Consider the following 13,229-nt stretch of genomic DNA (forward strand, 5'->3'; position numbering starts at 1 on the left):
TCCAAGTAGTTAAGTGTTGAACGTAGCTTTGAGCCTTTGACCATGAGTCATGGATTTTGATTGTTTTAAATAAATAAACCTGCGAATGGTTGGGTTTAAATCTTTGTAGGGTGAAATGGATGAATGTGTTTCAATATATATATTTAATTCCATTTTTCTTTCCTCTCTTCTATTGGGGGTGGGAGAGGTTGGGGAAGCGGTGTAAAAGGATGGTGGGTATATGGAGATGGTTTAGGACCCCCTGTTAGGAGATGAAGAGTTGTTTGTCATAAGTCCTAAAGAGGCGGACCAAAATTTACAAGGCCGAGATAATTTAAAATAAATTTTAAAAACTAAAATCATTTTTGTTGGGCGAGAGATGATTTATAAGTTAAAAGTAACTTGCATGAAACTCAACTTTTTACACTTTTTATGCGGAGAAATATAATAATATATATTTTTTTGTTCACGTAATGTCTATTTGATTGGTAATTTACTGATTGTGGTGGACCCTTGTCAATCTATGTTATAGGGTTTACTAATTTTTTATTTTTTTCTTTGCAATGACTTTCAATGGATAAGTTTTTATGGATTGCTGTTTGATTTTAACGTGTGCGCCTTCCGTTGCTGTTTGATTTTAACGTGTGCGCCTTCCGTGGCAATGTATGTTGATTCCCTTTAGGCTATTTTGAGAGAAGTTTTTTTAATAATTGTATAGTACATATGGAACGAAAGGTTATATATATCCTATAGCGAATTATAAAATGCTTGTTAGAGATTATAATCATCCGAAAAAAAAATGGTATTTGCATTCAATGGCTTTTGTCATTATGTCAATTGCAAGAAAAATATTTTTTATATCAAATACTACCTATAGCAATCATTGTGCGGTGGAATTAAAAATTTTTAAAACCCCATTTGACTTTCACCCGTTAACAAATAATCTTTATGATTTTATTTTTATTCTTTTTTTTTGCAAAAACACCCCATGAGGGGTATTTTAACGGTTGTCTGATTGAGAAGTTATGTATTAGATGAAAATACCCTTAAATAGTTAAACGAAGCCAACCAGACCCAACTCTGCCCAAATCGTCATTCCTGATTTTTCCGACTAAACACCGGCGGCAACTCCATCATCGCCATCCAAAGACTCGCTGCCACAAGCAGCCTCCATGAAAAAAAAAAAAAAACACACCCATGAGAAATTGATTTACAGAACATAATACTTCATCGGAGTAAAATGACACAACTACGGCAAACTAAATCGAACATAATCTGAACTTGAATTTTGAACCACTCCTGACAGATTTTCTAGTGTTCCCTCTAACAAGAACTAATCGGACCAGTTACAATCTCCATCTATCTAGCGAAACAAACTCAGAGAGGCCATATTTTCAAAAATTAACTGGAACAAACGTGGAGTAGTTATTCTTACTATTCTTACACCTTTTCTCTGAAACATTGTGTATTAGTATAATCGCATCATTGTTACAATGAGAGGCTCATTGCATTAGATTAAGAGGATTGCTACAGTTACCAATTGGGAACAATAGAGAATTTAAACTCCTGTCGGACCCAAAATTTTTAGGCTTAGCCCTCTCCCAGTCATGCAAACCAAATTGATTAATATCACTCACATTGCAATTGTTGGTAGTGGTCTGATCCCCAAACTCAAATTCATAAAATACTAAATAATGACCTTACAATATACGAGTATATGTATGGATTGGACAGTAATTTTTTACAGTCAATTTCACACACATAAACCCAGCAAAGACAGGCTAATTGCAGCGATAGAAATAGCAAAGATAGAGTTTGGTGACAAATCCGGAGAGCTCTACGCCGGTGTACGTCAGTTCCGGTGACGACAACAAGCTCCGACAGCACTCTAGCAAGACGACCCACCACAACAATTGGATCTTAAGCCACCTGAATTTGCTCGAATCCTGTCCAGTGTGCCGAAAGCGTCCTCTGGATAGAGCGAAGACACCCATTTTCTGAGTTTTCCGTACCGGCTATGGTGGTGGTCATGGCCATTTTAGTGGTCGGCGAGGGTAGTTTCCGGGGACTGAAGGATGGTTGGAGAAGACGACATGGTAAAGACGAGGCGCGTGAGAGCGCGTTGATGGTGGTGGTGACCAATTGGCTGTGAGTGGATGAAATATCTGACATGTGAGGGAGTTTCCGATGGTATGGTGCTGCCCAATCTGCGCTGGAGCTGATACTTGCTGGTCCATATTGGATCTTGGTGCTTCCCATTTGGCGACTATGAGATGTGAACAGAAAAGGCTATGGCTGTAAGCAGAGTCCAACGCGAGGGAGCGTGTAATTAAGGGTAATTTCATCTGAAAATTTGCCTCAAAAAATAACTCGGAGGGAGATTAGTTAAAATAACCCCTCGTGATAATTGAGAGAGATTTTTTGCTAAAAAAGTTTGTAAGATAGGTTATTTGCTAACAGGTAAAAGTTGAGGGAATTTTTTTTTTAACAATTTGCCCTTGTAAAAATACTTATATATATGTATATGTGTGTACATAATTATTAATAAATACTTATTAGTTACATTAATAAATAAGAAACTTAAAGTAAATTGATTCTATGTGTAGACCAGAGTGTTTAAAGAAGAAAATTAATAATGTAAATTAGTGATTGGGACGAAATAACCAACACACCAATGTGTCCTAATTTTCTTAAAAGTACTAAAATAGTGTATCTAATATAATCTTTTAGCATCTTAGAGTATTTTGTATAGTTTTCATAAAAAAAGTCAAAAAAAAATTTAAGCATATATTATATTATTGAATGAATTAATATGCAAGTAAATATCTCCTCTACTCTCCACTTTAGGGTCTCTAATCTCACCCCAAGATGCATTAGGATTTTCCTATAATGGAAACCAAACCCTCACTATAAAATAGTTCTTTCCAACCCATTGCATTCTTTAAATCTAGAGTGAGAACAGGGTGCATGATTCAGAGATATATATTGTTAGAGAGAAAGAAGGGCGGTGTGCTGGTGTTGATCCTCCGCGCATTGAGAAGCCAACATTGAATCTTAGGTAACCAATTAAATTTCATAACTATATATATATATATAATATATTTAGGGATTTTTATTGGACTCATATCCACCATAAAGGCTCAAAGCATGAAAGTTTCGAAAAAAATTGACCGCTGTTTACTATAATTTATTGCCTAAAATTACCTTTACTTTTGAACCAAATTACCTTACTCTCCCCTAACCCTTTTACCCCCAAAACATCACCATCCCACCAAACCAAACATACGCTCCCTCTCCAAAAATGGACTTACCGGCGAGAGGCGGCGATGACGGAGTAAAGCGGCGAGCAAGGAACAGAAATTGGCAAGAATCTGACAGACGGCGAGCACTGTTCTGCGGTAATGAGCAAGGATCGGAACTGGCGGTGCAGTGGAAAGTTGGGCGCGACGCTGAACGGACGTGCTTGCGGCAAACACGGATGACGGCGGAGCGGTTGTGACTCGTCTTCGAATCGGCGAACAAGAATTCTGGTGGCGGTAGGCTCGGTGACTGTTCCTGCAATCAAGCCTGGCCGCCGTCGCCGCAAGACTTTTACCCCCAAAACATCACCATCCCACCAAACCAAACATACGCTCCCTCTCCAAAAATGGACTTACCGGCGAGAGGAGGCAATGACGGAGTAAAGCGGCGAGCAAGGAACAGAAACTGGCAAGAATCTGACAGACGGCGAGCACTGTTCTGCGGTAATGAGCAAGGATCGGAACTGGCGGTGCAGTGGAAAGGTGGGCGCGACGCTGAACGGACGTGCTTGCGGCAAACACGGATGACGGCGGAGCGGTTGTGACTCGTCTTCGAATCGGCGAACAAGAATTCTGGTGGCGGTAGGCTCGGTGACTGTTCCTGCAATCAAGCCTGGCCGCCGTCGCCGCAAGACTTTTACCCCCAAAACATCACCATCCCACCAAACCAAACATACGCTCCCTCTCCAAAAATGGACTTACCGGCGAGAGGCGGCAATGACGGAGTAAAGCGGCGAGCAAGGAACAGAAACTGGCAAGAATCTGACAGACGGCGAGCACTGTTCTGCGGTAATGAGCAAGGATCGGAACTGGCGGTGCAGTGGAAAGGTGGGCGCGACGCTGAACGGACGTGCTTGCGGCAAACACGGATGACGGCGGAGCGGTTGTGACTCGTCTTCGAATCGGCGAACAAGAATTCTGGTGGCGGTAGGCTCGGTGACTGTTCCTGCAATCAAGCCTGGCCGCCGTCGCCGCAAGACTTGTATGTGCTTCGCCGCGGTCACTGCAGCTCGTCCGTTAGGTTTTGAAAGAGACGGGGGCTGTTTGGCTACTGGAATTGCGTAGCCCAAACCAGTTTTACTTAAACCCATACTTGTGTGGGTGAATAAAAGAAAAAGGGGGCAGTAAGGTAATTTGCTTCAAAATAATATTGAAACTCAATGTCCACGTCACAATTGGGTCAACTTTAATTTGATGGTGAATATGAATCCATAATGCTATTTGTAAAAATTCCTATATTTTTATTTGTTTAAAAATTTCCTATATTTTTATTTGTTTGGCCTTAAAAGATAAAATTGCGATATATATATATGGTATCAAATCTAACTGTCATTGTATAATTTCAGATGGCTCCGAAGCTAACGAAGGAATTTATAAACAAAAAAAAGACTCGATATCTAAAAGAGGAATTTACAAGAAACGAAACAAAGACAAGAAAGTGTTTAGAAAAGATGGCTTTTGAATTATTTACTTTCTGTGATGTTGATGTTTGTCTCATTATTTACGGTCCCAAACTGAAGTACTACCATCCGATTGATCATTGTGATGATCGACAGCCCTACATGTGGCCTAAAAATTTTGATGTAATTTGGTAAACAACAATATGAGGGCATAAAGATCTTGATGTAATCTCATAAACAACAATCTGATGAAAATCGTAAGAAGTGAACTCTTAATTTGTCTCACTTCTTAGAAGAAGACAATCCAAAGAAAAAGAAGGCAGATGAACTGATCATATAGTACTTGTAAAAGTAGAGGACAAGAAAAGTGATGATGAATGAAACCACCAAGAATATCAAACACCCTACTTGGGATGATCAGTACTTCAACAATATCTCATATGAACAATTAAGAGAATTTGGTACCAAATTGGAGAAAAAGCTTGAAGCCGTGAAAACTAGACTTCAATCCTTGAAGTCTAATTACCAAAACTTGGAAAATATCTTTCTTGCTACACAAGGAACACAAGAAAATTATTCTATTTACTTCATGTCATTGGACCCTATAATTCATCATGAGCAGCGGCCAATTTCTTTCTTCAGTAATGTCGATGTGCCGGGTCATTACCCACCGTTGGATCTCTCAATGTCAAATTCGATGATGAAGGTGAACATGGACGATAAACACCCCATTGGACTTGGTGTTGCTTCTTCTGATAGTAATAATATGATCACATACAGTGTTACTCCTCCTACAAACAGTGGTCCAATTTTTCCGGGGAGGTTTGGGGTAGTGGAGAATAATAATGTGGTTACAAACAATTCTAGGGCTCAGATGTGCTACTACACTCCAACCATGCAACCCATGTTACCATCAACATCAAATTTGATGAAGATGAATATTGATGAAGATTGCAATCTTGGACTTGGGGTTGATTTCGGCAGCAATGTCACATGCAATACCGGTCTTATTTATGATGATCCTATGTTTGGTATAGTGGAGAATGCGATCATGGATGACCTTCCCATGCCGCCTCTGGTGTGCTACTATGGTGGTCCGATGATGTTCTCAAGTGTTCCATCTTATATGCCTGCTAGCTTTTGATCAGATTAAGTTGGTGATTTTCGGATGTGTAACAAGAAATTTATTTTAATTAAGGTAATATATATGACATGAATTTTTAGTTTTTGGTGTTGGAGATATAATTTGGGTTATGAATTGTTATCTATATTGATCCTATGTTATAATATTAGACAGTTACCTTTAATTTTTCATATTAGACAATTATATGTATTTGCATGAATTTTAAATTTCTCTGCTTATTGCTTAGAATTTCTACGTGGATTCTTTTATATGCTGAGATTTAAAGGTTGTTTCTTTTTAGTACTTTAAAAATAACTTTCTTAAGGGATATTTTGAGAGAATTGTCTGGTACACGTAAGATATGGGATTGTATACTAATTCCGTAGTGAATTATGGAATGTTCTTAAATGTACAATACTATTATCGTCGAAAAAATAAAAATAAAAAGATATTTACATTAAATGGCATTTGTCATTATGTCAATTGTAAGAAGAAAAAAAAATTTATGTCAAATACTACCTATATAGGCTATAGCGATCATTGTTTGGTGGAAGCATGTAAAAGACTTGAGTAAGTATGGAAATTAAGGAACTTTTCCCGATATTTTGGTTGACACAAAATAAGTCATAGCAAATTTATTACAGAATATTATTATGTTGTGTTTGGAAATATCAAATTGGTGTTTGAATTTAGTTACTCAAATTCACAAATATGGCATTATGTTAATTTGTTGTTTTTTATTTCTTTATTTAATAACCTTATAGGGCTTAAGTACATTGTACTTCGATTCTTAATTTGTATCTAATTTAATTGGGTTTAAATGGCAATCTTGAGGTTGCGGTTCCATCTTGGGTCCCTTTCCTACTCGGTATACATTAAGCCCACATCTATACAACCGTTAATTTCAGAAAAATAATAAAATAAAAAATCCTTAATTCTCTTATATAAATAAATACGAGTTTATATATAGTGTGTGTGTGTGTGTGTATAAGTATTAATAAATGCCTATTAGGTATAAGGATAAATAAGAAACTTAAAAATAAAATAATTCCTCCTTTAAAACGACGGAAAATGGAATCTCCTTGTACATGATTTTATTCTTTATTTAAAAATTTATTAATTAACCAAAAAAAAAAAAATTGTAGGTTAGTAATTGCATTGGGACCAAGTAACCAACCCGGTGTGTGTCCTAATTTTCTTAAAAAGTAGTAAAATAGTATATCTAACACAATCTTTTAGCATCTAAAAGTATTTTGATTTTCATAAAAGAACTCAAAAAGAAATTTAAGCATATAATGTATCTAACACAATCTTTGTATTTAAGCATATACTGTATTATTGAATGACTTAGTATGCAAGAAAATATCTTCTCTACTTCACACCTTATGATTTTTAATCTCACTCCAAGACTCATTAGGATTTTAGAATTTCTCTACAACGGAGGACCAACCTTCACTATAAAATAGCTCTTCTCATCCATTGCATTCTTCAAATGTAGAGTAAGAGCACAGTAATTTAGAGAGAGATATATTTTGAGAAAGAGATATATTTCATGACGGCATCGGACCCTATTGTTGAGCACCCAATTTCTTTCTTCATCGATTTCGACGTGCCAGTTCCGTTCAATCTCTCAATGCCTGCAAATTCGATGATGATGGTGAACATGGACGATAATGGACTTGGTGGTGCTTCTTCTTCTTCTGGTAGCAATGTCACATACACTACTCCAATTTTTTATGATCCAAATTTGATGGTGATGAATGATGAAGATTGTATTAAATTTGATGTCACATACAATAATACTGCTACTGATCCTGTATGATGATCCAACGTTAGATATGCTGGATAATGTGATTTTGGACGATCCTATGATGGTCCGACAACCATGCAATTGACGTCACCGTACATGGAATACCCTTCCATTGTTCCTTTTATGTAAAATTGGTCACTTTCTGATTTTGGTACATGTGTGTATGTTAATTAGCTCTCAATTGGATTGTTTTTTTGTTTTTCGGATGGTCATTCTTTAATTGTTAATATATTAGTAATGTGACAATTGTAGGTGTATTGATTATGAATTAATTTTAAAATTTTCCGGATACTTGGTGGCACTTCTGCATGAATTCTTTGTTCAATACCGTCTTGATTTAGATGAGATACACAGTGACTGGTAAATTTTTATTTATTTTTGTATGATGCTCCAAATTTAAAGTACTATAATCAGTTCAGCTAAAGGACAAGTACATTCAATCCGAACTTTTCAATGTTCTAATAGCTCAACAAGATTTGTAAAGAAACAATATCAGCTGCGCATATTAAAGAATATATAGTGTATAAGTAGTTTCATTTCTACAACATAGAAACGGTTTCATTCAAGTTTTACCATACATTTTCATATTATTCTTCCGAACAAAAACAACACAGAAATGAGCTAAAATATTTCCCAATGCTTCATGCTGCTTTATGTTCTACCATCACCCTTTTTGCCTGCAATAATAATAAAATATTAGACCATGAAACTCTAATATTAGAACATGAACTAGAACATTACTTTGTTTCCAAGCATAAACTAGAACATAACTCTAAACTGTTTCAAAGCATTTATGTCATCTACAGTTTTTGTTGCCATTGTGTTTCCATATGTTTTTCTAAAAAATTCCTGTTTCCAAGTCAACCAAGATTGCCACTCCAAAATATGAAAACAAGAACTCACATCGGTTTCCCTCCTCTATTTCACTTCAGAGTAAATAAGTCAAACTTTCCACCCAACTTACAGTAAACAAGAAACTTTCCTCCCAACGGAAAATTGAATGAGAAAAATTGACCTGACAGATGATGATAAATGACATGCTTCTTTTTCTTCCTCTGCTTCTGTTTCCTCTCTCTTGAAAAGGTTTCAAAACATCAGGTCCTGTAGGGATGATTGAAAAAATTATATTAAACCCGAGGTTATGTTTTTTCCACAATAACATAATCTGAGCATAAAGTTTTCTATCTCCATAACATCATCATTTCTATATTCCAAATGGATTGAAACGACAAAGCTATCTATGCTAAAATAGATAATCAATAAATTTAAGGATTTAAAAAATAACTACATCTAATCACAATGTTTCTGATTCAGTAAAATTTAGTCCAGAGGGGTCCATATCATTGAAGAAGCTTTAATAGAGCACTGGGGGCCAATGTGAACATCACTGGGATCCTAATATAGCATATAATTGCCCACTTGGATCTCAATGCAAGTATAGTAATATGCATTATTCAAGCTCTGCTTGAAAAATTAATGAGTTGTACAAGACACCTCTGGTTAATTCTTTACTTTGTGTCCAACATATCTCACAACCTTTTCTTCCTTACTATAACAATAGCCCCACATTTTATGCCCCAATATCATGATACCAGCTACCAAAATGCTTTCTGTAACAACCATGAATATTGCAACACCCACTGCCAAACGAGCTGCTTGAGGTTGCCCCGCACCCAATTCATTTGAAACTCTTACGCTAAGGTTTATTTTAAAAAGTTTATTTTAACAACAACAACAACAACAACAACAACTCTGTATTAAATAAAACAGTAGAAATTTGTATCAGGAAAAAGAAGGGTACCATACAACTCACCTTACTGCACCACTGAGTCCAAGGGGTATCATGAAAACCATAGCACATGTATTAAGGCTGATACATGTACATTAATCGATTAGTACTGATATTGTGTTACAGACATTTTGTTTCTTTTAATTTCCTACCAAGCATGTGTTTGTGTATGTGTGTGTGTTTGTGTGAAATTATGTAAATATTACCTGATGGACAAAACTGATGTTCCAAGGTTTGGATTCAGAAGGAGACCAGACAAGAGAACCATCATTTCAAATGACCAGTTCTCCAAGCTGTTTGTTATAAGTAACAAGATATGAAACAGGTTAAATTAGGGTACTAACATTTCGAGCAAACAAAACATATATGGATATATATTAATTAGTTGTTATATAGTATATAAGAGTGAAATTAAGATATAAATATATATAGAGAGAGAGACAGAGAGCTAAGAATTACCAGACCATAATAGCTGAAGAACTTGCAAGTCTTACAAACTTTGGAACATCATGGAAGGCCTTGTTGGAGAAGCCTATCCAAGTTTTGTTGCAGGAAGGAGATAAGTAGACATAAAGAGCCAGTAATAGCACATTGATTCAATAAGATATAGCATTAGCCAAAGCAGTGCCTCAATTTCCAAGGCCAGATTTAAAGACCATAATCCAACAAATGAGTATGTGGAGTAGTGTTGTGATTCCTGAGCTTAACATCATTAGGACGACATTATTTTGGGTTTGGAGGAATCAAACATGACATTACGGGAGGGCGAAAGCAAAAATGCTAGGTATCATGAAACATCTCTCCTAATTATTCATAATACAGAGGTTAAAAAGTTGTTTGATTTGATATGCTGTTTTGTTTCCACCCTTCCTGTTCACTTTCTGCAACCTTTTCATCCACTTTTTCTCAAATACCAAACAGTGCCTCTCTCTTCTGTTCACACATAATCTCTCTGACACTATTGGAGGACCCCTAAAAGAGGTTGACCCCATGAGTCACAAACCATACTACTACTATCAAATTCTTAATGGGGCAACCCTACATAGTATTGAGTTTTCATGAAGCTGTATCATTTATATATATATATATATATATATATATATATATATATATATAATTTGATTGGACACTACCTTTACATTGACCGTCACATTCGAGTTGTCTAAATTTTAAGAGTTGAAATGAGAAGTTTATTCAGTTGAGTTGAGTTATACATACATATATGTAGTAGTACACTAGCAATAGAAATGTAGTTCAATTACTTCCAGGGGAGGTTAAGGGGGTTGCGGGTAGAGACGACTTTGATACGCTTGCTAAATTATTGCACATAAGTGTTAAAATTGATTTGGATTCAGGTTAATGGTCCAAATTACACCCTTAATGTCATTCCTCCTATCTGTTATTTAGATAAAGACCAAAACATAACCCCAAGACCATCATTTTTGTATGCACAATAACATGAAAAATTCTAAAGGCTTATCCAAATGTATTATACATATATAAATACACACACACATATTGGCTGACCTGGAGGAAAATTATACACAGAGAAACAAACAAACAGACAAACAAAAACAAGAGAAATCCTGAAAAATTCTTCATGTCCTAAAATCTTTACCAAACAAGATTACTGGAAGCTTATCTTTGAGTTTTCCCTCCAAACCTATCTCACTCTATAGACATGATGACACAGGAAAGAGAGTAAAATTAAATAGATTGATCAAATAAGCAAATATTCAACTTTGCAATGTACATATATAACTTCATTGCATAGACTATAGAGGAATTTTTACACCCAAGCATCAGTACTTACTCTTGGTGTGCAATTGATAAAAATTCCATAAAAGGCTTGATCCAATTTCCTTCCTTTTATCAGCAACCAAGAGGCTGGATCCAATTTACTGATCTGGGATCGAAATTTTTGAAAACCATGATCAACGTCAAATTCCACATATATCACCAAAATCAACCAAACTTGGACCATAATTTATCAAAAAAGTAGACAAAAGGCGAACCTCCTTCTCGATGAGCTCGGTGAGAATTTCTCGGCCTGAACAGTTGATACATCGCAACGGTAGTCGCGCCACACCAGAACACGGCCTTTGATGTCAAGAAGGAAGAGAGCATAGGCCGCCCCTGCCATGGATTCTAGGGTTTCCGATTGCGAGATCAAATCAGCGTTGGGAGAGACTATGAAATCTGGTGATGGAGTGGATTTGCTAAATTCAATTGAATTGGATTGGGGATAAAATGATGATGATATTCTAGGGTTTGAGATCTGGTCATTCTTCGGCATTGAAGAAGCGATAAAAGTGGTGTATATGAAACTGTGAATTGCTTTGAGATGTTTTGCGACTTCGTAAATATGTGCGCGAAGGAGAGGAGACACAGAGATAGTGGAGGAGAGAGAAGGAGTGAACTGGTATAGCGCGAAGGAGAGGAGACAGAGAGAGAGTGTGGAGGAGAGAGGAGGAGCGAACTGGTATATAAGGGAGTCTCAGTGAGTGAGTGAGTTGACATACTAGTGAGGGAGTGAATTAAGCTGGTACAGAGTGAGGGACAGTCGATACGTGATTTAAAATGGTGACAGACACGACTGCAATTTTCTGTGACGGAATTCCGTCATACAATTATTATTATTATTTTTCAAACAAAAGCTATATTCAATTGTCAACTAAGATTAAAAAATTAAAATTAAATTAAAAAATTAAGTGATTTGTGACAATTAATAAATATTGTTACAAATAATTAGTCATTTGTGAGACATGAAAAGAAACTGCTACAAATAACTAATCATCTGTGATATATAAAAATAAACTGTCATTTATAACATATTATAGTAGTTGTTATAAATAATTGATAAATTATGACCGATTATAATAGCTCTTACAAATAATTGGTCAGTTGTGACGGATAAATAAAATTTGTTACAAATAATTAGTCATTTGTGACTGATGACTGGAACTGGTATAAATAATTTGTGACACTTTTTACAAAGAGTAACAGAAAGTCTTTTTTTTTTGTGACAGTTTCGCAAATACCCGTCACAAATACCCTTACTTGTTGTAGTGATTTTAGAATTGACATCAATTCTCAATAAACAGTTTTCGGAACTTGGGAGCAGATAAATCAATTCTCAATAAAAAGTTTTCTGAACTTGGGAGCAGATAAATTTTCAATACCTTTTTTCCAGAACAAAAGTGTATGATTTTGCAGCGAATAGAGCCCCAACAAAACAAGGGAAGGCCCAAAAGAGGCTCATGGAAAAGGGCCAGTGGGGTCAAACAAAAACAACCCGGCCCAAAGGCCCAGCAGGAAGAAACAAAAATTCAAACTGCAAAACGCTTCACAGCCAACGGTAAACCATATACTAGTTCAAATTCTTTGTCTCTGTGTGTGTGTGTGTGTGTGAATTGTGTAACTCACCATCATTGAAAAGCGTTTGGCTCAAGAGACACTGTTCAATTGGTTACATGAAAATTTTCAATTAGTCAATTATTCATTCAGGTTTTTTTATTTTATTTTATTTTATTTTATCGGGGTGTTTGGACACCACTTAATTCACCGGACCTATTTGCACCTAAAAGATACCTAACCCAAGTCTTTTTTAAGTTAAGCCAATCCTTTATGATTAATTATTTAGCTAGTTCTTGAGCAATTATTTGTTTCAATGGTTTAATTTTTCATTGTTAATAATGAAGAGGTAAGAAATTAATTGATAATTTGTTAGAACATCCACATCAAACAGAATTTGCAATCACACACCTGAAGACGTAAACTCGTGGACATGGACACATGGTGAGTAATTTAGAAAATGAAGCACATCGAT

At 36.0% G+C, this 13,229-nt stretch overlaps 1 long non-coding RNA gene across 4 annotated transcripts; it reads right to left on the reverse strand.

The window, feature by feature from the left end:
* Positions 1-8,086: 8,086 nt before the first annotated feature.
* LOC132285211 (uncharacterized) lies at positions 8,087-11,986 on the reverse strand. Of its 4 annotated transcripts, XR_009472474.1 has the most exons (7): positions 11,416-11,971; positions 11,214-11,306; positions 9,860-9,932; positions 9,607-9,693; positions 9,425-9,481; positions 8,627-8,712; positions 8,087-8,288 (listed from the first exon to the last, which is right to left on the reverse strand). It is a non-coding gene; the product is annotated as an uncharacterized LOC132285211 (long non-coding RNA). The 4 variants fall into 4 exon arrangements; XR_009472473.1 differs by having other exon boundaries at positions 9,607-9,932; positions 11,416-11,977; XR_009472472.1 differs by having other exon boundaries at positions 9,607-11,306; positions 11,416-11,986.
* Positions 11,987-13,229: the final 1,243 nt, after the last annotated feature.

This window comes from Cornus florida, unplaced genomic scaffold (assembly GCF_030987335.1).
Source record: "Cornus florida cultivar Cherokee Brave unplaced genomic scaffold, ASM3098733v1 CherokeeBrave_3.0.0_Hap2_Chr11, whole genome shotgun sequence".
In the NCBI taxonomy this organism is placed as follows: domain Eukaryota; kingdom Viridiplantae; phylum Streptophyta; class Magnoliopsida; order Cornales; family Cornaceae; genus Cornus; species Cornus florida.